Raw genomic sequence first — 22517 nt, forward strand, 5'->3', positions numbered from 1 at the left:
AAGCTCCATAATCAAACAAGGGATTTTAGCTGCTCCGAATTATTCAGCTACATGCCTAAAATGCCATGTTATCAAGACTTGAAAGATTCCATAGTGAATTATGTGAGCTAGGATTCAAGTGGACCCTGACACAAAGACCCTCAAGAGGAGGCAGACTGCAGCTATGGAAAGGGGAAAGAGCAGGTAAATTGAAGTAAGATGGATCTGACTTTAGATCTCAGGGCCAACATTTGACAGCTCTGTTCTTTGCTCAAGTTACTTAACACCTCTGAGCCTCAAGTCTGTCTTCTGTAAAACGACAGTAATAATACCTACCTTACAGGGTTATTAGGAGAATTAAGAAAGGTAATGTGTGATGCATAATACCTGGCGTGTGGTGGATAATCAATAAAGGTCTGTCCCCTTTCCCTAGTCTAGCCTAGAAGTAAATGTCACTTTATAGTTTGTGTTTCCTTATACTTTATGTTTCTTCACTGGACTGGAGAGGCACTATGGAGGAGGAGTTAAAGCACACAGCAAATGGAACTGAATTGCCTGTGCTTGAAGCCTGGTTTCACTGTTCTCTAGCTGTGTAACTGGGCTAGTTTCTTAGCCTCTTTGTATCCCAATTTCCACTGAGGCTGAACTGAATGAATATAGGTGAATGGTGTGGAACAGTGTCCAGCACATAGTGAGCGCTGTAAGATTTAGTTACTATCATTATTACTATTGTTGTTACCTGCCTCCTGGGTAAAAAAATATATATATATCTCACCTGAAGCAATAACTTCCATCTCACATTTATCTTTTACAGTGTGACCTGTTGCTTCTCCATCAACAGGTGGTGTCCCCTCACCTTGAATCTGGGTGGGCTTTTCACACCTTTGTTCAATACAGCATGGTGGAAATCATTATATGAGTCACAACATGACATTCAGCTTCTACCTTGTCTACCAAACACGTTCGTTTAGAGTCCTGAGGCCACCATGCATGTGAGGAGGCTGAGCCACATGGGGAGGCCACATGGAGGTGCTCTGGTCAGCAGCCCTACACCACAAGCCACCTTTTTATCCCAGGTATGAGAATTCCAGCCCCCAGCCACTGAGTCACTCTCAGCTTTTGAGCCTTTCCATCTGAGAACTCAGATGTCACAGAGCAGAAGGAACACATCCTTTTTGTGCCCTATCCAAATTCCTGACCCACAGAATCTATGAGCTTATTAAAATGGTGGTTGTTTTAAGTTGCTATATCTTGGGAGAGTTTGTTATGTGGCAGTAATATCTGGAACACTTTTTTTTAAGCAGAAAGGTACATTATTTGAACTTTCCTGGAGTTAACATGTGAAAAAAAATATTTTTTGATGAACAAGAAATATGGCTCCCTTCATAATTATTCATGGGAATAACTTGAAAAAGTAGCCATTTTAAATTATATTTTTCTTATATGAGTTGATGGCCAGGGCCTGGAACTGGTGTTTACATATGATATGTCAAAAAGGCTCGCATGGTTCTCCTCTTCCAACATGTATACAGTTATCCATTACTTTTCTAGAATTAGAGTTCCCAAGAAGAAATTCTTTTTTTTGTAACTGGAGTAACAAAAGTCTCTCTGGTGTTTCCCAACTCTGAAATAGAAATCATTTAGAAGTATTCAGACAGCCATATTCCATTATTGCTGGGCATGTTAAATACCTAGTGGTCTCAGATTCAAAATTATTCACACCAGCTTATTAAAGTGGTAAAAGGGTCTCTACTGATTTGTATTTCTGTACATATTCGAATCCCTCTTAGTAAGCTGGGCCACTCTCTTCACAGTATCACTGTGGAGAGGCCCATCTTATGTTTATAAAATTGGAAAAATTGTGGCTAGGTAGGCAAGACACCCAAAATAGGGTTTGTTCTGTGTTAATTAAGAACACGGAATTCCATTTCTTAAGGGAAGCTTTCCTGAAAACAACCATCTGTCTTGTGTGTGTGTGTGTGTGTGTGTGTGTGTGTTTTAAGCGATCCTGATTTCAAACCAGAAGTTCTAGTAAAAGCTGACCTGAAACATTTCCATATGTCAGCTTTCACTACCTTCTCGCGGGCAGATCTAGTCTGTCTGATCAGTGTTTGTTTGAAAGGACACGGGGCAAGGGTGGTAAGCAGTGACAGATTGTCCCTGTCACATGGTCTGAAAATTCCCTGGTCTTAGTTTTTAGGTTTTTGAGCCCTTCTTCCTTAGAAAAAACTTCTTTTTGCCAGGTTCCCTCCCCACTTCTCTCTCCTGTGCAAGCAGCTTGTCCCTGTCACCCTCCAGGCCTTCTATAGCATGGGCTTTGCCGTTAGAGATACCTGGATTTAATTCTTGGATTCTCTACCTACCAGCAATATGCCTTTGGGCAAATTACCTAAATTCTCTAATCATCATTTCTTAACCTTAACGGAGGAGGCAATAATCTCCCTATCTTGCAAGATTCTTGTGAGAATTAAAGAAATAATGCCTCCTCAGCACTAGAATAGTGCTTAGAATGTTCACTGCCCATTAGCTATTCTTTAGAATAAATGAATGTATAGCATAGATCTTAGAACACGGAAGAGCTTTAGAGTCCAGGCCCCACTTCCTAAAATGACCTCTGGGGCCAGGCGCAGTGACTCACTCCTGTAATCCCAGCATTTTGGGAGGCCAAGGCAGACAGATCACTTGAGGCCAGGAGTTCAAGACCAGCCTGAGCAATATGGTGAAACCCCATCTTTACAAAAAATAAAAATAAAAATTAGCCAGTCGTAGTGGAGTATGCCTGTAACCCCAGCTACTCGGGAAGCTGAGGTGGGAGGATCAGGATCTGCTTGAGCCCAGGCTGCTGAGGTGGCAGTGAGCCAAGATTGCGCCACTGCACTCCAGCCCAGGTGACAGAGTGAGACCCTGTCTCGCAATCAATCAATCAATAAAATGCCCTTTGGACTTCAAAGTTATTCTAGGAGTGTTACAAATAGGCAGAGGTGTCAAAGCCAATAAAAGCAGCTCCAGAGGGCACCTAAGGCTCTGCTGACGAACTCTGCAGAGGGCAGGCTCCTAATGGGATCATGCATTCCTGGTTTAATAGTGCTTTGTGTTCATCGCAGTTCCTAACAGGATTATGGCATGAGAATGGGTGGTCTGTTAGGGAGCATCCTCCTACAGGCTCAAGAACCAGACACACCCTTGCTTTCTGTTCATCACAGTGAGGAACTCCCCTGACAGTATATATATAAATTATATGAAGATGCAGTCCCACCTGCCACAGGGGTTGGCTACCTGATTCAAATGTACGCTTGTTCTTCAGGGAGACCAGTGTCTCTCGTTTTACATTTATGTAACAGATCAATCTTATGGTACAGGTGGCAGAAATGTGACAAAGAGGCACTCAAGTGACCTTCTGTGGCCATGACAGGAGCAGCTGTCAGATCCCTGGACATGAAGGTAAGGAAGGTGAAGTTTGTTTTTAACTTTTCATTCATCCCCTCCAACCTCTCTTTCAGTGCCAGGACAGTGGTTCCAACTTCTCTCAGGATCCTGAATGTATCACCAGGGGTACTCCACTTTCATCTCCCCTCCTCCAAATATCATAAGCTCCAAGATAGCTCTCCTTTAGTTAGCAGAGCACCACTCTCGCTATGCTTTGTACAAATTTGTTATCAGGTTAGACTAATTCATAGTAAGCTATGATGACCCATATGTCTTGAGGCTTAGAAATCCAGTGCAGTGGTTTGGTTGTGCCTCCCTCTCGCAAAATGTGTTAAAGTTCTAGCATTCAGTACCTATGCATGTGATTCTAGCCTTCAGTACCTATGCATGTGATTCTAGCCTTCAGTACCTATGCATGTGATTCTAGCCTTCAGTACCTATGCATGTGATTCTAGCCTTCAGTACCTGTGCATGTGATCTTATTGGGAAAGAGTTTCTGCAGATATAATTAAGTGAAGGATCTTGAGATCATTCTGGATTAGTTGGGTGAGCCCTAAATCAAATGACAAGTGTCCTTATAAGAACAGGAGAAGATAGGGATTGGAGTGATGCAGCCACAAGCTAAGGAAATGCTGGAGCCACCAGAGGCTGGAAGAGGCAAGGAAGGATTCTCCCCTAGAGCCTTTGGAGAGAGCATGGCCCCACCAACATCTTGATTTTGGACATCTGGCCTCTAGAACTGTGAGATAATACATTTCTGTTGTTCAAAGCCACCCAGTTTGTGATAATTTTTCAGGGCAGCCACAGGACATAAATAAACTCAGAAATCCCAATGACCACAATCCCAGCCCCCCGACTCCAAAATGGACTTTCCCATACATTATTTCAATGCCACTTTCCAAGAAGGGCGGAAGTAGATTCCTGATCTCACCTTTACCGATGGAGAGCCTGAAGTTCAGAAAGGTTCACTAACTGGCCCCTGACACAGAGCTAAGACTCAAACATTTCTCCGCCTTTCTCTTCTGCCAGTTTCTCTAAGGAATTATTGTTGTTGCTTTTCTTTTTAAAGAGGATCCTATAGTCCCAAATGCATATTTAACTGGTAAAGAACTTTTTTCTCATTCCTCCTACTTCCCTTACTCTGTTAGTTTGTTTCCAGAGCTGGAGGCCCTAAAGTCTCAGCTTTTCCACTTTGCTGACTTCAGAGAGGAGGGGGAAGGAGGCAAGGCTGCATGAAGTAATATCAAATAGGAAAACATAAATATTTGCAGTTTTTCTACTTCTTTTTCCATGCCCCTTTGTGAGGGCTCAACTGATACCATGTCCCAGCCCTTCTCTAATTTGTGAACAAACACTTTGGCAGCACTGTTAATTCTATCATCATCATCTGTGCTTACAAATATTTTTAATTAAATGATATCATCAAATTTTGGTCACAGCTCCCCATCCTCTAATTTTCAATAGCAATTATCCTTCTGGTTATATATTTCAATATGTTTCAGAAACGTTTTCTTTCTGGTTGATTCACTGGGGGGAGTTCCCCCTTACATTTTTCCATAGAAATCGGAAGCTCATCAGCTCATCCCCTCATATTAATAATTTATTGAGGCTCCAGGCAGCTAAGCTATCAGCAACAACCTATCACTTTTTTGCTTCCTGTCTTGGGAATTGCTCAAGCGTTCCAGCATCTTTGTAAGGCTGAGAGGTGCTGAAGTTGGCACATACGTATTGAGTGGCTCCCCTCTATAGAGCACTGTACTCCAGTTGCTATAGAAATAAGTTAGAGCATCTAACTCTGGATTCGTGTGTCTCATGTATTCAAATTTAGATGAACTATGATGTGGCTACAAAAAAAAAATATGCCAACTTCCATGAGATAGAAATGCAAACCTGCCATGTCATTTGGCTCCTTAAACTGATAAAGCAGTCATGGAAAGACAAAGGAGGTCATTTATCTGTTCCATTTTATTATCGTCCACCTCAAGGGAGCTTCGTTTATAGCAAAAACTTCCTGGGTGCTTTTGCTCCCTTGAAACTTAATGGAATGGGAGAGAAAGACGGAAGAGAGGGAGTTACAGCAGAGTGACATGGCACATTCTTCTAGTGTTTGAGATGACAAACTGCTTCTGTTTTTAAAAATCATATCACATAAAGAGAATTCACTTGCAGACTGGCCAAGACCGAGACTGCGGAGTCTGCAAGATAGTACAGGTGAGGGTAGTGCAAAATGTGGACCAAGATTCGAAGAAGAAAAAAATAAGGAACCAAAACCAAGCACTGAGTATTGTGAAAGAAAGACGCAAAATGCTCTATTTCTGATTGCCCTTCTTTTGAGCCAAGCTTTTTTAGCCTTTCTTGAAAAGAAATTGAAAATCAATCCAGTACACACACTACTCTTTAGCTTTTGTTACTCTAAAGCATATGTTCAATTTAAAAGTGGTATTGGTGAAAATAAAGCCATTGAGAAAGGCTAAATAGGATGAGGAGAGGAGAGGGAAGAGAAAAAAAAAAAACAGGAGAACATAAAAAGTTTTAGTTCTCATAAAAGTAAGTCTTTAAAATGGCATTTTCCCTTTACACCAAAACAACTAAGAAAACCTGCACTTAAGAAAACACTTGAATAAATCTTTTTTCAGCTGAATTTCAAATGCTGTGTTGCAATGTTTGAAGGGGAAATTGATTTACATGAGAACAGTAAAACAGGACTTACACATCACATTACCTCTCAGTGATTTGCACCTTAGCATTTGCACCTTAGGTGTATAAGTCCAGGATTTAGATACCCAAGGTTACCTACCTCAGCAAGGACAGTGCCCAAATATTACAACGTGCAGGGACTCTCTTGAGAGTTTGGGGCCTGGAGATGTTAACTAAGGAGGTATAGAGACCATAACATTTATCTTTGCTTTCATGTTCTTTGGAGAAAAAAGACGATCATATTGATTGATCTTCTAATGACACAAGAGAAAGTGACAGCTAACAGTTTGAAAGGCAAGTGGGGGAATTTAAGTTGATTGTTAAACAATGAGAAGGTTTCACAAGAAACTAGAAATGTTATTTAAAAGACTTTCAGATGATGAAAGTCTTGGCTATAGGCACCATCCTGGCAACCCCTGCCCAGGCACATAATTCTATAAACTATAGTGGCAGAGTAATGTAGCAGAAAGGCAATGGAGGATAGTGAGTAAGTGATTTCCCTCTGGAATCAAATGGAGGTTCAAGTCTCAGCTCAACTACTTGACCACTGATTAAGCCAAGCAAGTTATTTAGCCTCTCTGTGTTTTAGTTTCTTCAATTATACAATGGGGGACAATAAGGGTTTCCCACTTGGGCTCCAGTGAGAACTAAGTGGAGTAATGAATACTAATTGCTAAGCCTCATGTCTAGAACACAGCAGATATTCAATAAATATTAACTCCTATTGCTGCTACCGTCATTACTACTTCTACAGAAGCAAGATAATAGCCTAAGCTACATCTTTTAATTTGTATCGCATGCTCGTAGAGCACCAGTATAATCATACCAACCACTCTCCTGTTACTACTTCAGTTCTTCAGAAACTGCAAATGTACTAGGCCTAAAGCTGCCTACACATTTCATGTCTGGGTTGACCTTTAACCTGCTGGGACAATATTAACCCACTCTACCAAATCCTGCAACACTTCGCTGGACCAATATCAGCTTTGGCTTCACATTACCAGAAACATACTACCTTCCGCTAATTTGCAGTTTCTCTTAGGTCTTAGGGCTTTCAAAATTGGATATGGTCAATTTCCTTACTAGTGGTCTATAGAGTCAATTTTAAAATCATTTGTCTTTGTAAACTTAAAGGTGCACCCATCAGCAAAGGTTCTTGCAGAATTTTCATTATTCTGGGATACAGAGTGGATGGATATACAGGCAAAGTCCCTCTCATAGCAATAAGATTATAATGACTTAACCAAGAAATGGTTATCTGCTGCAAGTGGTATAAGACTTGCATTCTTAGTGAATTTTTTTTAAGTTGCTGAAAATTAGTTTTGGGGTGTTATTAGGACCATCCAGCTAATGAGGGTTATTTGTGCAAGCTCCTAGGAAATGCAGGAAGAAGGTGGCTCACACCTGTAATCCCAACACTTTGGGAAGCCGAGGCAGGTGGATCACAAGGTCTGGAGCTTGAGACCAGCCTGGCCAACATGGTGAAAGCCCCGTCTCTACTAAAAACACAAAAAAATTAGCTGGGTGTGGTGGCGGGTGCTGTAATCCCAGCTACTTGGGAGGTTGAGGCAAAGAGAATCGCTTGAACCCGGGAGGATGTAGTGAGTCAAGATAGCACCACTGCACTCCAGCCTGGGTGACAATGCGAGACTTCATCTCAAAAAAACAAACAAACAAAAAGAAAACGCAGGAAGATGAGATGTGACAACAACAAGGTAGGGGACCCTTCTCTGGTCAGGCCTTTAGGAGAGGGAGGAAAAATGCAAAAGTTCTGTACCTTTGCTTACTTACTTATTTTTGGAATCCAGACATGGGATCTGAGAAAAGTCATACTCTGTTTTGGTGTTTTTCTTGGTACTTGTTTTCTTTTTATTTCCTTTTTTTTTTTTTTTTTTTTTTTCTGGTTTTAAACCCCAGGTAACTATGAGTAAATTAGGGAAAAAAATGAGCAATTATTGCCTGACTAAAAAATAAATAAGCACACATAGAAACAAGAAGAAATGAGTTTCCCAGTTTAGAAACCATTATAGGAATAGGAAGAGTCTTCTGACTTTTTTTTCCAGGAAAAGTCAGCCTCCAGTAAATCACCTTTTGGAGACATGGCCTTTGCACAGCAGTGAAAAATGAACAGAGGTAGATGGAATGAAGGGAAGCTACTTGACTTTGCAGAGCTAAATTTAAATCCAGTTTTCTAAAATGTCTTCTGCAGGGTTCAGAAATTGAGGGAGAATTAGCTCAATGAAAGCAACAAAAGAAATGAAGAATACCTCCTTAAATTTAGGAGGCCTGTTAGCCCGTCCCATGACAACAACATCCTGAAAAAACAGTCTTCGTGCATTAAACCAAAAAAAAAAAAAAAATGCAATGACAAAAATAAAAATTATTGTAGGTAGGAGTTCCCTGTTAAAGAAAAGCCTTTGCTTAAAATTTGGTTATCATTATTTTCAGAGCAGATGGGGCCATATTCAGCTCAAGCTTCCTCACATGCAGAAACTGGCCAAATTTGCAACTAATTAGCAAGCGCCACACTGTTCAATGGCCTTCTCAGTCCATTTGCAGGCCAAAGCCTTGGCGACCTCCAACGCACCACCTGAGACAACGACTCAACAATGAAGGCCTGTGAATCGTCCTACAGCGGCCACCCTGTCAGTCGTGCTCAATGGGTAGGGTAACAAAGAAAGCCAGAAGGCGGCTTTAGTTTTTGCTTATTTTTCCTTTTTAATTCCTTGAAAGGAAATTTCAATTTCTCAAAGGTCATTGGCTAAGGAAAAAATAAGAATTTTTGTCTCACCACCTATTTTCCCTACTTTGTATTTCTTATTTATCTTTCTCAAAGAAAGGAAATGTGAAGAGTATCTTTCTCTTAAAATAAAAGCAAGGAGAATCTTTTTCTTTTCTGTGTCCATGTGGTAATTTTCAAAAGTGCATGTATTTGTAACTTGCTTTTCACTTGCTTTATATCATTTGGAGGAAATGGTCAAGCCTTCTGCCAGGCAAAATGAACGTGTAGATGGCAGCAGCTGCCCTATGCTTTTTCTCTCCTCGCCTTCTCCATGGGCCTTTGGCACTGATGGATTCTCAGCAGGAATTAGGGCCTTCAGGATTTCATTCCAGCCGTAAAGGCCCCTGGACTTTCCCTGTGGCCTCCAGTATATGACTGGCTCTGTAATGTTCATAAAAACAAAAATTACATGTTTTTTAATCCCCTTTTCAAATGCACCACCATAAAGGGAAACATTTCAGCAAATTTAGGGGTAGCACAAAGAGGTAGCTGTTCTCAGCAGACAGAAAATTCAATTCTTCTTCAGATTCTGTGTGTGTGTGTGTGTGTGTGTGTGTGTGTGTGTGTGTGTGTGTGATGGTTGGAAACTTTTTATACTTATACTTTATCTTCCCAGCTTGTCCAGCACTTTCTCCAAACTCTTTCTGCAACGGCACATTCAAAGCAAAAGTAAATAAGTAACGATATGTTCATTAGGGTAATCCTAGAAGGAGCCTTATGTTACCTCCCAAATTAAAATCTCTTACCACTTCTAGTTGGCTTTTGAAATGGAAACTTTGGATTCCTAATATCTTATATTTTAGGTAGAACATATTGGATCTTCATCTCTGCAAACATGAAAGCAAGCATCTTCCAACATTATTGTAGTTTTTTTCTGCCTTTATAGTCTTCAATTAGCAGGAGCAAGAGCTAATATTTAAGGTAAATCAGGTAATAATAATAATAGCTAACATTTATCTAGCACGTCAAATGGGCCTGAAACTATGCTGAGAACTTTATGCCCATTATCTCATTTAATTCTCAAGAAAAAACTGCATTAGAAACTAGTATTATCCTCACGTCAGAGGTGACAAAACCAGGTACCAGAGAGACTGAGTAATTTGCCTAAGGTCACACAGCTAGGTGACTCGAGTAGGTCCATCTGAACACTTAACCATGACACTTGCCTCCCTGCCTTTGCCAAGTGGGAAATAATTGTCTCTCTAAAACTTTTTGAGAAAAAACTTGCCTTCGATGTGTTTTTTCCAATCCCATCATGAATAAATATAGGCTACATTGGCATGCTTCAGCGAATCCCTTCCCACCATTTTGTAAACAGGAGTTTAGACATGGCCACAGATGAATCCCTTATGGAGAGCAGTCGGTTCTGACTGTTGGGAGCATCAGAATTAACTGCAGCAGTTGCTTTTGGCACTTCATTGTTAACCAAATTTTTCTGTAGTCATTCTGGTGACAAATACTCTGGGACAGAATTTAGCAATCACAAAAACCAAAAGACCCAAAATATTTAGGCAGGCAAATAATTTGCAAGGGACATCATGTGAACCCCAGACCTTAGGAGTTTTCATTCTTTCCTGTTCTTTAACCTTGCCTTCACACGAGGGACTAGTTTAGAGTCGTATCAAATCACAGTGAAAGTAGGAATGGCATCACAGTGAAAGTAGGAAAAAGGCAAAATCGTTTTGCCACTGTGGACCTTGATTCCTATTTCCCATTACAAATTAGCGTGAGAAAGCCCCTGATTTGGCTAACAGGGACTAGTTTAGTTATTTTAACAGATGTGGGGTTTTCCTCAGCATCTTTAGAAGGAACTTTCTTACTGTTTGCTCCTCAATGCTTAGAAAAATAAAGTCCCTGAAATGAGATAAAGGTCAGCCACCAACAGAGACTCTGTAATCGCTTTCCCATCTCCCTTCAGGCAGTTAAAATTCTCCTTCTTTATTGAAACGTTGTGCTCAGTAGAGGTATAAACAAATTGTAAGAGACCATTTATTTAACAGTCTGACAGCTTAACCAAATCTCCTTGTAGCAGAGCTTTCATTGTAAGATTCAGTTCTCATATGCCACAGAGGAAAATTCATATTCATAGTAGTGTAATCTCATGTGAAAACCTGTCACGTTGATGGTACAGCCTCCACAGTTACACTGTTTACAGGGCTTGTAGTGGCACCAGCCACATTACCATATTCGTGCTGAGGATCCACCATCTCCTTCATCTTGGGAAATCTTGGCATTGAGTAAAATAAGAGAGCTGATCCTTTATGCAAATACTACCAGTAAACATGGGCCACTTAGCATATGCGCCTTGCTGGCCATAAGGAGCATTAGTATTGGAAACACCTCTTTCTGCCAAGAACTCTGGAGTCCTCCTGTCATGAACTATTTATTCAGAGATCAGTCTTCTTGTTGGCAGCTAACCACCAAACCCACAAAGTTGTGTTTAATGTGCTCTTGGAGGATAGACTGAGTTCTCCTCCCTGAACTGTGCGAGAGTGATGCCTCACTGAGGTGCCCTGGAAAATGTGGTGCCCAGAAATTGTCTGTACCAAAGCTTGTGAATGATACAGCACTTCTCATGGCTGTTAATGGCATGGCTGATCTGTTCCAGCCAGCCTTACCTGAAAGCAAGAACAAAATCAACACAGCAGACTGCATGGGCTCTTGAGGGAGATTTGGCTCCACTCTGCAAACTCAGAGCTTTCTACTAACAAAAGTCTCCCAACAGCCTGCTCGTTTGCACAGTAAAAACGACGTGCAGATTTCTTGCCAATTGGAGGGGTTATCCAGCAGCTATGACAAAAGTTAATGCTCACATTTTTCTTATGAAATGTGTACATGTGGCCTACCTCTTCAGCAATGACGCTCTTCATGGACCAATTTTTTTGTTGGGGGATCCACTCCTTACTCTCTCCTCATCCAGGGGGGCTGGACGGGGATCTGCCCAGCTTTCAGATAGCGCTCATGCCCAGCCAATAAATGCATCGCATTTCTCTAGGTCACAGACACTGCAGGAGGTTTGCATCTAAATTGCTAGATGTTTGCTAATACAGAAGGGACAGAGGCTCTGCTAGTTCTTGTTGTATTCAAACTTGAAAGGCTGTAGCCTTAGAAGCTGCTGGCAGACATCTTAGGACTACAAAAGGTATGGGAATAGAACTGATATGGAGGAAGCTGACCCGGAGAAAGGAGACCAATGTTCCTGGTGATGTTCTTTAAAGCTGATCAAGCCACACCTGAAGCGTTTAAGAAATTTAAATGACAGTTATCCAAGTACTTTATGTATTAGGATTGTCACAATTGCTCTTCATTAGAGTTGTATATTTTTCCAAAAATATTTTAGGGACAGTAAACATATCTTACCAAAGTTATAGAGAAGAGTGATAATAAATGTTTTGCATAGGCAAAGTGTTTAGTTTACCAAAAGCTTTCAGAAACATTATTTCATTTGATCCTCATTAGCAAACATAATATATATAAGACAAAGATTATTATTTTATTCTTGTAAGGGTTAATTGGTGTCACAACAAAAGAACAAAAGGGGCCAGGCGCGGTGGCTCAAGCCTGTAATCCCAGCACTTTGGGAGGCCGAGACGGGCGGATCACAAGGTCAGGAGATCGAGACCATCCTGGCTAACACGGCGAAACCCCGTCTCTACTAAAAACACAAAAAATTAGCCGGGCGAGGTGGCGGCGCCTGTGGTCCCAGCTACTCGGGAGGCTGAGGCAGGAGAATGGCGGGAACCCGGGAGGTGGAGCTTGCAGTGAGCTGAGATCTGGCCACTGCACTCCAGCCTGGGCGACAGAGCGAGACTCCGTCTCAAAAAAAAAAAAAAAAAAAAAAAAAAAAAATAACAAAAGGGCAGAAATTGACCTTAGTGATCATATGTCCTGCCCTACTATATTACAGATGAGGACGTTACAGTTCCGAAAAATCAGGAGACTTACCTAACATCGCACAACTAGTCTTTTAATTAATATTTTAGGGGAAAACCCTTTTTTGAATTTCTTTGTAAGTTCAAATGCTACCACATATTTATTATCCACTAATCTCTTATACCTGGGTGTTTGAAGTACAGCTTCCTTCTTTAAACAAACAAAACAAAAACGACAAAGAGAACATGTTTCACTCATACAAAAGGAACATTAAATCTAATTCAAGTAAGGTACCTGAGCCCTTGAAATGTCACTGGGTCACAAACTGGACAGAGCCAATTTTCCCCTCCATAACCAGAACTATAACCAAGACCATAACACAGCACCTTTCCTCACTGCCCTGAGATATTATCCCATCACCGCGATGTTGTAAATCGGTAAGAAGTGATTCCACCCTGTCTGTGATGCCTCGCTTGGTAGTTGTGAGCACTGGTTTTCTTATTCTTAGGGTGGTGAAGCTGGCTCTTCATTGGCAATGAGGCGTCTGGCTGGATGCTGGCCGTCGGCCTGCAATGAAGAAAACGCTGTTCTTGGAGATCTCATTCTTGATTATAACGGGTAAGGTTACTACTGCATAGTATCCTTCCCAGGTCTGGCATAAGTTTAAACTAGATTTCTGCCATATTTCTCCCCAAATACCTTTAAAAAATACTGGATGGCAATATATTTGGTTACTCAAATATATTCAGTTAATAAAATCCATTTATTCAAATTTTCGACAAACACTACGTGAGTAGTCCTGTTCTAGGTGCTGAAATAAACTTGTGAACAAAGCAGAGAAAAATGTTTGACCCTGTGGGACGTATGCTCTAGTGAGGAAGCCAACAAACAAGGTAAGTAAAATGTATAATGATGTAGCAATAAAAGATAAGGAGAGGAAAAAATTAAGCAGAAAAGCAGGATAGGCTTTCCTAAGATGGAAAGGAGGTGTGCTTCTAAATTGCTAGATGCTTGCTAATAATGAAGGGACAAAGGCTTTGCTAATTCCTGTTGTCTTCAAGCTTGGAAGGATACAATCTTGGAAGCTGCTGGCAAACATCCTAATGACTACAAAAGGCATGAGAACAGAACTGATGTGAAGGAAGCTGCTCTGATGAAAGAAGAGCAACTAGCATCTGGTGATGTCCAAGCCTAATCAAGCCCTTGGAAGTAACTAGGAACTAAGATGGAGTAACTAAGGAAGTGAGGGATCTTGTCATAAGAATACCTGGCAGAGGGAGGAATCCAGAGGGACCAGCAAGCGCAAAGACGCTGGGGCAGAAGCACACACCTCAGTTGTTTGAAGAACAGGAAAGAGGCCAGTGTGGTTGCATACACATGATTGAGGGAAAAGCAGTAGGAAATGGGGTCAAGGGATAAGAGGGCATCATCATGTGAACTTGACTTTTATTCTGGATGAGATGGGAATCCTTGGAAGGTTTTGAGCAGAGGAGTGTCATGATTGAACTTTATGTTTTTTTAACAGAATGGCCCTGGCTGCCAGGTTGAGAAGAAACCTCAGAGGGCAAGGATAGAAGCAGAAAGACTGAGACTGCCACAGCAGTGAGAGATGATGGAGAGTTGAACCAGAATGGTAGCAAGAGGGTGATGTGAAGAATGTGAAGGACATATATATATATATTTATATATTTTATATACTTTATAATTTAAATATATATATAATTTATATATTATATAATGTATCATTTATAAACATTATATATAATTTTTTAATTTTTTATACATATATATATATAAAATATATAAAACTAGGAACCAAGATGGAGTAACTAAGTAAGAGAGGGATCTTGCCGTAAGAATACCTGGCAGAGGAGCAATCCAGAGGGACCAGCAAGTGCAAAGACGCTGGTGTCTCTTCCCCTAGGAATGACAGATATATACCTAATATCTGTGTACATATATATATAATATACATATATTATCCAACACTATTTGCTGACAGAGCATATAGAGAGAGTATGAGAGAGGAAAGAGTCAAGGATGCCCTTAGGATCTTTGGGCTGAAACAACTGGAAGAATGGAGTTAGCCAACAACTGGAGACTGCAGGCAAAGCTAGTTTCCAGAAGAATGCGAGGAACTCGTTTTTGGACATGTTAAGTTTGAGACGTCAATTCGATATCCAATTGGAGAATCAAGTGGGTAGATGGTTGTGAGTTTAATGGAGAGGTCCAGAGTGAAGACACAATTTTGGGAGTCATCAGCACAGAGGTGGTGTTAAAGTTGTAAGACTGGAAATGTTTGCCAAGACAGTAAATGCAGTTACAAAAGCGAAGTATCAAGAGATGAGCCCTGGGCAAGTCCAACATTTAGAGTTTGGAGGGATGAGGAAGACACTGCCAGTGAAGTTGGGGGAACACCAGGAGAACCCGGGAGGCAAGAGAGAGAAGTGTTTCGAGGAGGAAAGCATTCAACTTTGCCAAATGCTGCCCATAGGTCAATTAAGAGGAGGTCTGAGAAATTACATTAGAATTAGCAGTGTTCTTGACCACCGGTGACCTTGAGCAGTGTGAGTGGAGAGGTGGGGGGCCCAAACTGGGTTCACGAGAGAGAGAAAGAGAGAAGCAACTGGAGGTTGCAAGAACAGATGCTTCCTTCAAGGGGTTTTCTTCTTAAAGAGAGGAGGAAATGGGATATAACTGGAAGAGGAAATAGGGAAAGACGAGAATTATTTGTAAGAAATAACGGCATGTTTGTAAGTTGATAGGACTGCCATTCTAGAGAAAAACTTGAAGGTGCAGTGTCGGGGGTGGAGGCGGCAGGGAATTGCTGGAGCAAATGTCCTTGGGTACGATGGACAGTGGGACCAGCACCCAGGTGGAGACTTTGGCCGTGGGCAGGAGCAAGGCTAGGTCATCACAGTGATAGGGGAAGGTAGAGGCCAGGCCAGTGGCACGTAGGCTGGCAGATGCAAGGTAGAAACCTCTTGACAGTTCTTCTCTCATCACTTCCATTTTCTTGCTGAAGTACTGTGCTTTTCATGCAAAGAGGTTGCTTTCAATATTTTTACGAAGCTAAGGAATGTCTATGTTGAGAATTTTGTGACTAGGAAACCTAATAAGAGTTGTGCAGCTATTGTTAGTTTTGTGCCTAACTTATCATACTCTTCAGAATAGATGGCTCTGCTATCCTAGGACTGGGCCTGTCTTTCTAGAAACAAATTCCTGACACCCAGATTAGATGGTTCTGAGGAAGTCTCAGATACCTGATTCTGTCATTCCTAGGGGAAGAGACATAAACCTTCCATTATCTTGATTTTATGAGTGCCTGCCTTTTTTCTCTTTCACAAAGTTCCCCCTTGCCTGTCAAATCTCTTTTCAGGCATTCAGAAGAGCATGCTCTGGAGGTAGTCGCAGCAAACAGTAGACCAGAGGAAACCCCAGGGAAACTTCAGGGAGGTCCTGTATCTTACTGGTTTTTCCAGATTTACATTGAGATTATCCCTCATAATTCCTTTCTCTACTTTCATGACTTTAAAAAACTCATCCTTAAATCTTTAAGAGAGATGTTTATAGAACCATGATGGATATAATAAATGCACTCTTTTCCACAACTTAGAATTTGAGATTTTCAAAGTGTTTAGGCAAGTAGGGAAAAAAGAAGGGGGATTGCTTATGTCATCCAACTCTGGCAGTTCTATGAGGTAGGTATGATTATCTCGATTTTATAGATCAAATTCAGAGAGATTAAGTAACTTGCCCAAATAGTAAGTAGGGGTCCCAGACTTGAACGCTGGAGTCTCAGAGCCCAGCACTGTGCTCTTTTCATTGTACTTTGCTCTATGATCATTTAGAAAAGGCAAGTATTATGTCAGTAATTTATGAAGGAATTTCCTGCCCTGTCCATAGCCTAGCTCTCTAGATAACTCAGAAACTCCTACCTCACACCCTTGTTCTGTGGGGTTCTCTTTGTTTGGTATACATATGTCTCAGTAAAGACGGAGGTTTAGGCACACAACTAGAATGTGAAGCTGCCTTTTTTTTTTTTTTTTTTTGGTCTTTGGCATTGCTTGCTTTCAAAACCAGCTTCCATTTCCCCCCATCTCTATGACAGCGTTGTTTTCTTGCTCTTCATTCTGTGTCCCAAATATACTTCTTAGGCATTCCAAGTGGACATTTACAACTTTTTACAGATCAGCTTTTCCAAGCACATGATCTAAAGTGGCACTCCTCTATTTTCAGAGCTCCTAGCTCCTTTCATTAGCAATCTTTAGTGAGAAGAGGGAGGCCATCCTAGGTAAACTTCCTCAACTCCTCTACCCTTTGCATCAGATTTGCTTCATGTTTATTCTACCCTCCTTCCTCTAGTCTCAGAGGCAGGAAGCTGTGTCCCTTATCTTTCCAAGATAACCTTTCTGTGTGTGTCCACGATGCCACTTCCTCCCATGTCTTTAATGGGAACCTCTTCTCACATGTTCAAGCTCATATGTAGCCTCATGCCTAAAATTTTTTAAAAGGCCTGCTATCCTGTTAAGCCACTGCTGCATTTCTTAAGTTTCACTGTGTCAAACTTTTTGGACGAGATGCTAAAACTCAATACCTTTGTGTCTTTTTATGGCAATCTACCCTAATTATTCTATTGAAATCTCTCACTTTGGATGCCTTCCTTTGGGAATTTTTTCATCCCTTAGCCTCCCTGTCACTGAACTCTTAGTTCTCCTCCAATCTCATGGTTTTCTCTAAGCGCCTGCATTGAGCTTTTCCTCTTCTCTCCCTCGAATCTGTCAGTCTCCCAGCTTCTGCCTCTTCCTTTTCCTTTCCCCGCTGTGTTCTCCCGCTCAGTGATATGACTCATTCCACAGCTCCCTCTCCCCTGGGGTGAGCTGGTACTCTCTGGCCAATGCCAGGCCATGACTCCTCTAATTGGCTAGAGATCTCCCTGCTCCCTCTTCTCTGGTGGAGCCCATCCTCAATGTTTCTTCCTTCACAAAGCCTTCCAGGCTCATCTATGCTTGGTTAGAATCAGCTCTTCCTTGGGAAGTTTTCACTATCCAGAACCTGATATATATTTTTGTACTTATTATAATGTGTTTTATTATTACTTTGAATTACTGTTGGTTCCTTCATTTGACTGTAAGCTCCATAGGGCAGGCGCCATATCTAAGTTGACTTTTTACTCCCCACACCCCTATGCTGAGTGTGCTGCTTTTCTTATGGTAGGCCGAACTAATTTGAACTGAGTTAAGTAGGACACAGGAAGGACAAGTGGGGTTTGGCGAATATTCAGAAACCCAGGCACCTCCAATACTTGACCCCAAGTTATGAGAAGCTCACAAAAGCCAGGAAACCCAGGTGTTAAAGAGAAATCAAAGGAGGAAAGCATAAAAATGAACTAAATGAAAGGACTTGGGGATGACAGAACCATAGCAGAGAATGGAGAGAGGAGAGCAAAAGGAAAGGTCAAGGAGAGCTTGGGAAACAGGGGGCATGAAGGCAGGGGTGAAGGGGAAACAAACAGGAGAATCCCATTTTCTCTGTAACTTTCGACCTTTATTTCTCACATGTAATTTCTCTGGCCCAGGGAAAATAAAACCAAATTTTCACAAGGATATTTGGAAGCTTATTATTTATAAAGTTTTGGAAGATCTTCAAACATACAGCATAAGAGAGAGAGATTTTATTGTTTTGTAAGTAGTCTTTGATTTTAAAGTGAGATAAATGTCTTTAAATACAACCGGAAAATACGCCACAAGACTTTCCCTTCATTTTTCTGTTGAAACACTAAAAATAAGATACATTGACCACACTGACTGTAAGTATCTATTGAATGAATTTTTAATGACCAGATGAGAAATAGTAATTGATTATATATAAAATGCCTATTTGCACCTCCTTGTTTTACTTACCCTTTTACCAAAAGGGGGAAAGAAGCAATGCAGTAAATACATTTTTAATTTTAGTTTTCCTCTCTTTCTCCCATTTTTCTTTGCACTAATAGTATATATTGTAGTTAATTAAGCTAAAATTTCACAGGCTGCTCTCCTAATGTGATCATTTAAATACAGGCCAGATGCTAACCAAACCCTACTTAAACAAGACCTTCTCCACTCTTAAGATTCACCCTAGAATGTTCCATGGACAGTTTTAGAATATTTATTTCTGAAAACTGACATACAAACATTTTCCACAACAGGAAAGAAAGCATCAGCTTTCTATTTGCAGCACAAGAAAACACCACTGGGATGAAGCCTCAAAAACACATTTGGGTGATGGCAGATCACGAGACACTTGGAGTTAAGATACCAGGTTTCAATCAAAACGATATAGACTGGATATGAATAAACTCCCCTGAAATCTCACTCTCTTCCACTGACTGGGGTTTCAGATGGGGAGATCAGTAACACTTGTGGATGACTCCGGAGAAACAAGGATCCCATCTGCAGACAGATGAAAAAGAGGAGGAAATTTTTCTTGGGTGCTTTGCTTGAGACGTGTTAGAAACAAAATAGTCTATCACATCTTTCTAAAAGCATCAGCTGGTAGTCTTTTGCCAACAATTCAATTGGTTTAGAATGCTAAGCTTGGAGAATTTCATCATCTGTCTCAGAGGTCTGCAGGCTCCCTCCTGCCTAACCACTGGGAAATGAAGACATGAAAAGTCAATGACATCCTAGCATCGGCATCTGTTTTGTCTTTGCGCTCACATGCAAATACAGCACAATGAGGGAAATTATAAATGGCAGCATATTTTCAACCTTATCTCAATCAGATGTCTTCCACTGTCCTGTCCAAATCTACTCTCCACTCTGCTTCATGCAGCAGAAGGCTGACCCGTACACTACCAACTGGGCTTGGTTAATGGAACACTCTGGCAGGAGACTGGAGGAGGGAGGAGAGTGAGGTCTGGGTATGGATTCCCCAGCTCCCTCCTGATTGCAAAGACTGCTTCTTTCCACCAAAGGCTCCTGTCAAATGCCTTCTTCATGTAGCCACTACTTCTAGATTCTTGTAACCACTTGTCCCTTCAGGCCTAAAAGTGATAAAGGTTAACAATAGTCCCTAATTAAGCACCCTTAAAATTATTAGGTTGAATCTACCAGCTGCTTCCTGCTCATCCCTGACTGAAATGTGGGCTAACAGTGATAACATTACTGGTGACTGCCCCCAATAATGTATTGAAGATTTGAAGACTAGCACACAGATCACAATAACAAACGCTATGATTGTTTTTTGGTTTTTTGTTTTTTGAGACAGTGTCTTGCTCTGTCACCCAGGCTGGAGTGCAGTGGTGTGACATCAGCTCACTGCAACCTCCATCTCCTGGGTTCAAGCAATTCTCCTGCCTCAGCCTCCCTAGAAGCTGGGATTACAGGCATGTGCCCCACAGCCAGCTAATTTTTGTATTTTTAGTAGAGATGGGGTTTCACTATGTTGGCCAGACCAGTCTCGAACTCCTGACCTCAGGTGATCCACCCACCTCAGCCTCTCAAAGTGCTGCTATGATCCTTTGTTGTTAACCTTGGGCATGGGAGAAAGAGAAAAATGGCAAAAATCCCATATATTTCCTATTCCTGCCACAAACCTTTATCATTGTAGATAAAGATTGGGCCATAAGGAACTTCAATCTAGGATCAAGTATTTACTCTTATAATTTAGTTGAGGTTTATTGATAATTTTCATTTACATGTTGAAGATACCCAAATGTTAATATGAATATGAAGAAGGAAATTATAACCACAGGATGACCTGAAATTTTTTTCGAAACAGAGTCTCGCTCTGTCACCCAGGCTGGAGTGCAGTGGCGAGATCTCGGCTCACTACAAGCTCCACCTACCAGGTTCATGCCATTCTCCTGCCTCAGCCTCCCAAGTAACTGGGACTACAGGCACCCACCACCACACCCAGCTCATTTTTTGTATTTTTAGTAGAGACGAGGTTTCACCGTGTTAGCCAGGATGGTCTCGATCTCCTGACCTCATGATCTGCCTGCCTTGGCCTCCCAAAGTGCTGGGATTACAGGCGTGAGCCATTGCACCTGGCCAAGGATGACCTGAAAATTTTAAACCATATTATCCTGTAGAATTTAAAACTGGCAGATGAAATTTTGAAAAACACTGCAGTTGGATTCAATTTTCCTTCCACAGTCTGTCCTTGGTTTTGTGTTTTAGTTTTTCTCCTTCAGTCTTACCATTTATATAATAACAAGATCCTTATTTCTATAGTAATCAGTTCTCTTTACTTAATTTTCCACTTGAAGTTATTTAATCCTTCTTAAGAAGGCAAACGTGTCCTAGAAACTAGAGTAAGAAATAGGAGCACGCTGATCAAATTATGTTCCTTTGAGTCAAACTTGCCTTTTCTTGTGCCTAAATTTGTCTTTTGGCAAAGTGAGAGAAAATGAAAGTTAATACCCCTACACTTTAGTAGACTGAGTCACACGAAAAGCTGACAATGCCTCAGGATTCATGGTGATTCCAGCTTTACTACAAAAAGGCTTTACTGTTACATCATGCAGCACTGTACCTCCTAGCAGACGGATGCAGCAGAAGGTATATCTCAAAAATAATTATTTAATATTAAAACATATTTGATTATAAATGAAATGGAGAAAACGTGTTTATCTGAACATAAGGTGTAAATGCAGATGCTTTTTCAAAAGGAAATGTGTTCTTCTTGAACTGTCAGCATCTTTCACCTAATTGTTTGATGAGCTTATGGTCCTGTCAAGACTCTGCCTAATTTGCTGTTATTATTATTTTTACTTTTAACACTTAAATAAAACTTTTACTGCTTATAAGGGAGAAAAGGGGTTTTGATCACTGAACAGAAACCTTCCAGGACTGCAGAGCTTGGTGGGTATTATCCATTTGCCTTTCCCATCCATTAGTCATCCAGAATTCATTCATTTATTCATTCATCCATCCATCCATCCATTCATTCCATTCATCCAAAACATTTATTAATAAATGGCTAACTGTAATACAATGTAAGTATTATTATTAAGGTTTGGATCACAAGATGTGGGAGCCTAGATAGTTCTATAGTTGAGGGTGGGAAATGAGGGGGGATTCCATTTTATGTTGGGACTTGAAAGATGAGCAAGAGTCCAGTCAAAACAATGGATGGGGAAGGAATTCTGGGCAGAAAGAACAGCATGTGTAAAAGCCAAGGAGCATGAGAATGCCTGGTGTGACCAGATGATGAAGATTGAGCCAGGTGTCAAAGGCCTGGTGTGCTGAGTTAGGGTCTGAATTTCATCCTATGGACACAGGGAGGCTTTAAAGTATTGACCCAGGGATAGGGCATACTCACACTTGTATTTTTTAAAAGTTGTGTTGTTTAAAGTTTGGATGGATGGGAGGAGGCTTGGAAAGCAGGAAGGGGGTCACTCTAAAAGTCAAGGTACAAGACAGTGCAGGTCTAAATTAGGACAACAGCACTGGAAAGGAGAGAAGAAGGATATAACTCACAGATATTGTAGAGGCACAAATCAACAGGACTTGGGCTGTTCATGGAGAGATGGTAGCCAGGGAGAGTGAAATGAGTCAGAGATGACTCTGAAGTCTTTAGTGAACCAGAGCAACATGCTTGTGGGAAGGAAGAATGAATTCACTTAACGATATGCATGGTTTGTGGTTACTGGGACCATGCAGATGGAGATATCCAATTGACAGGTGAAATGTGAAGGTGGAGCTCAGAAGCCAGGAGAGGACTGAAGATTTTGGATATCATTACTTCATGAGATTGATGCCGTGGAGATGGA

General features: G+C 41.1%; 1 long non-coding RNA gene across 1 annotated transcript; it reads left to right on the top strand.

Annotated features, from left to right (window-relative positions):
* Positions 1 to 796: 796 nt before the first annotated feature.
* On the top strand, positions 797 to 22517 carry LOC105473591 (uncharacterized). Its single transcript, XR_011625359.1, has 3 exons — positions 797 to 1055; positions 3339 to 3420; positions 22429 to 22517. It is a non-coding gene; the product is annotated as an uncharacterized lncRNA (long non-coding RNA).

The sequence above is a fragment of the Macaca nemestrina genome, chromosome 7 (assembly GCF_043159975.1).
Source record: "Macaca nemestrina isolate mMacNem1 chromosome 7, mMacNem.hap1, whole genome shotgun sequence".
Classification (NCBI taxonomy): domain Eukaryota; kingdom Metazoa; phylum Chordata; class Mammalia; order Primates; family Cercopithecidae; genus Macaca; species Macaca nemestrina.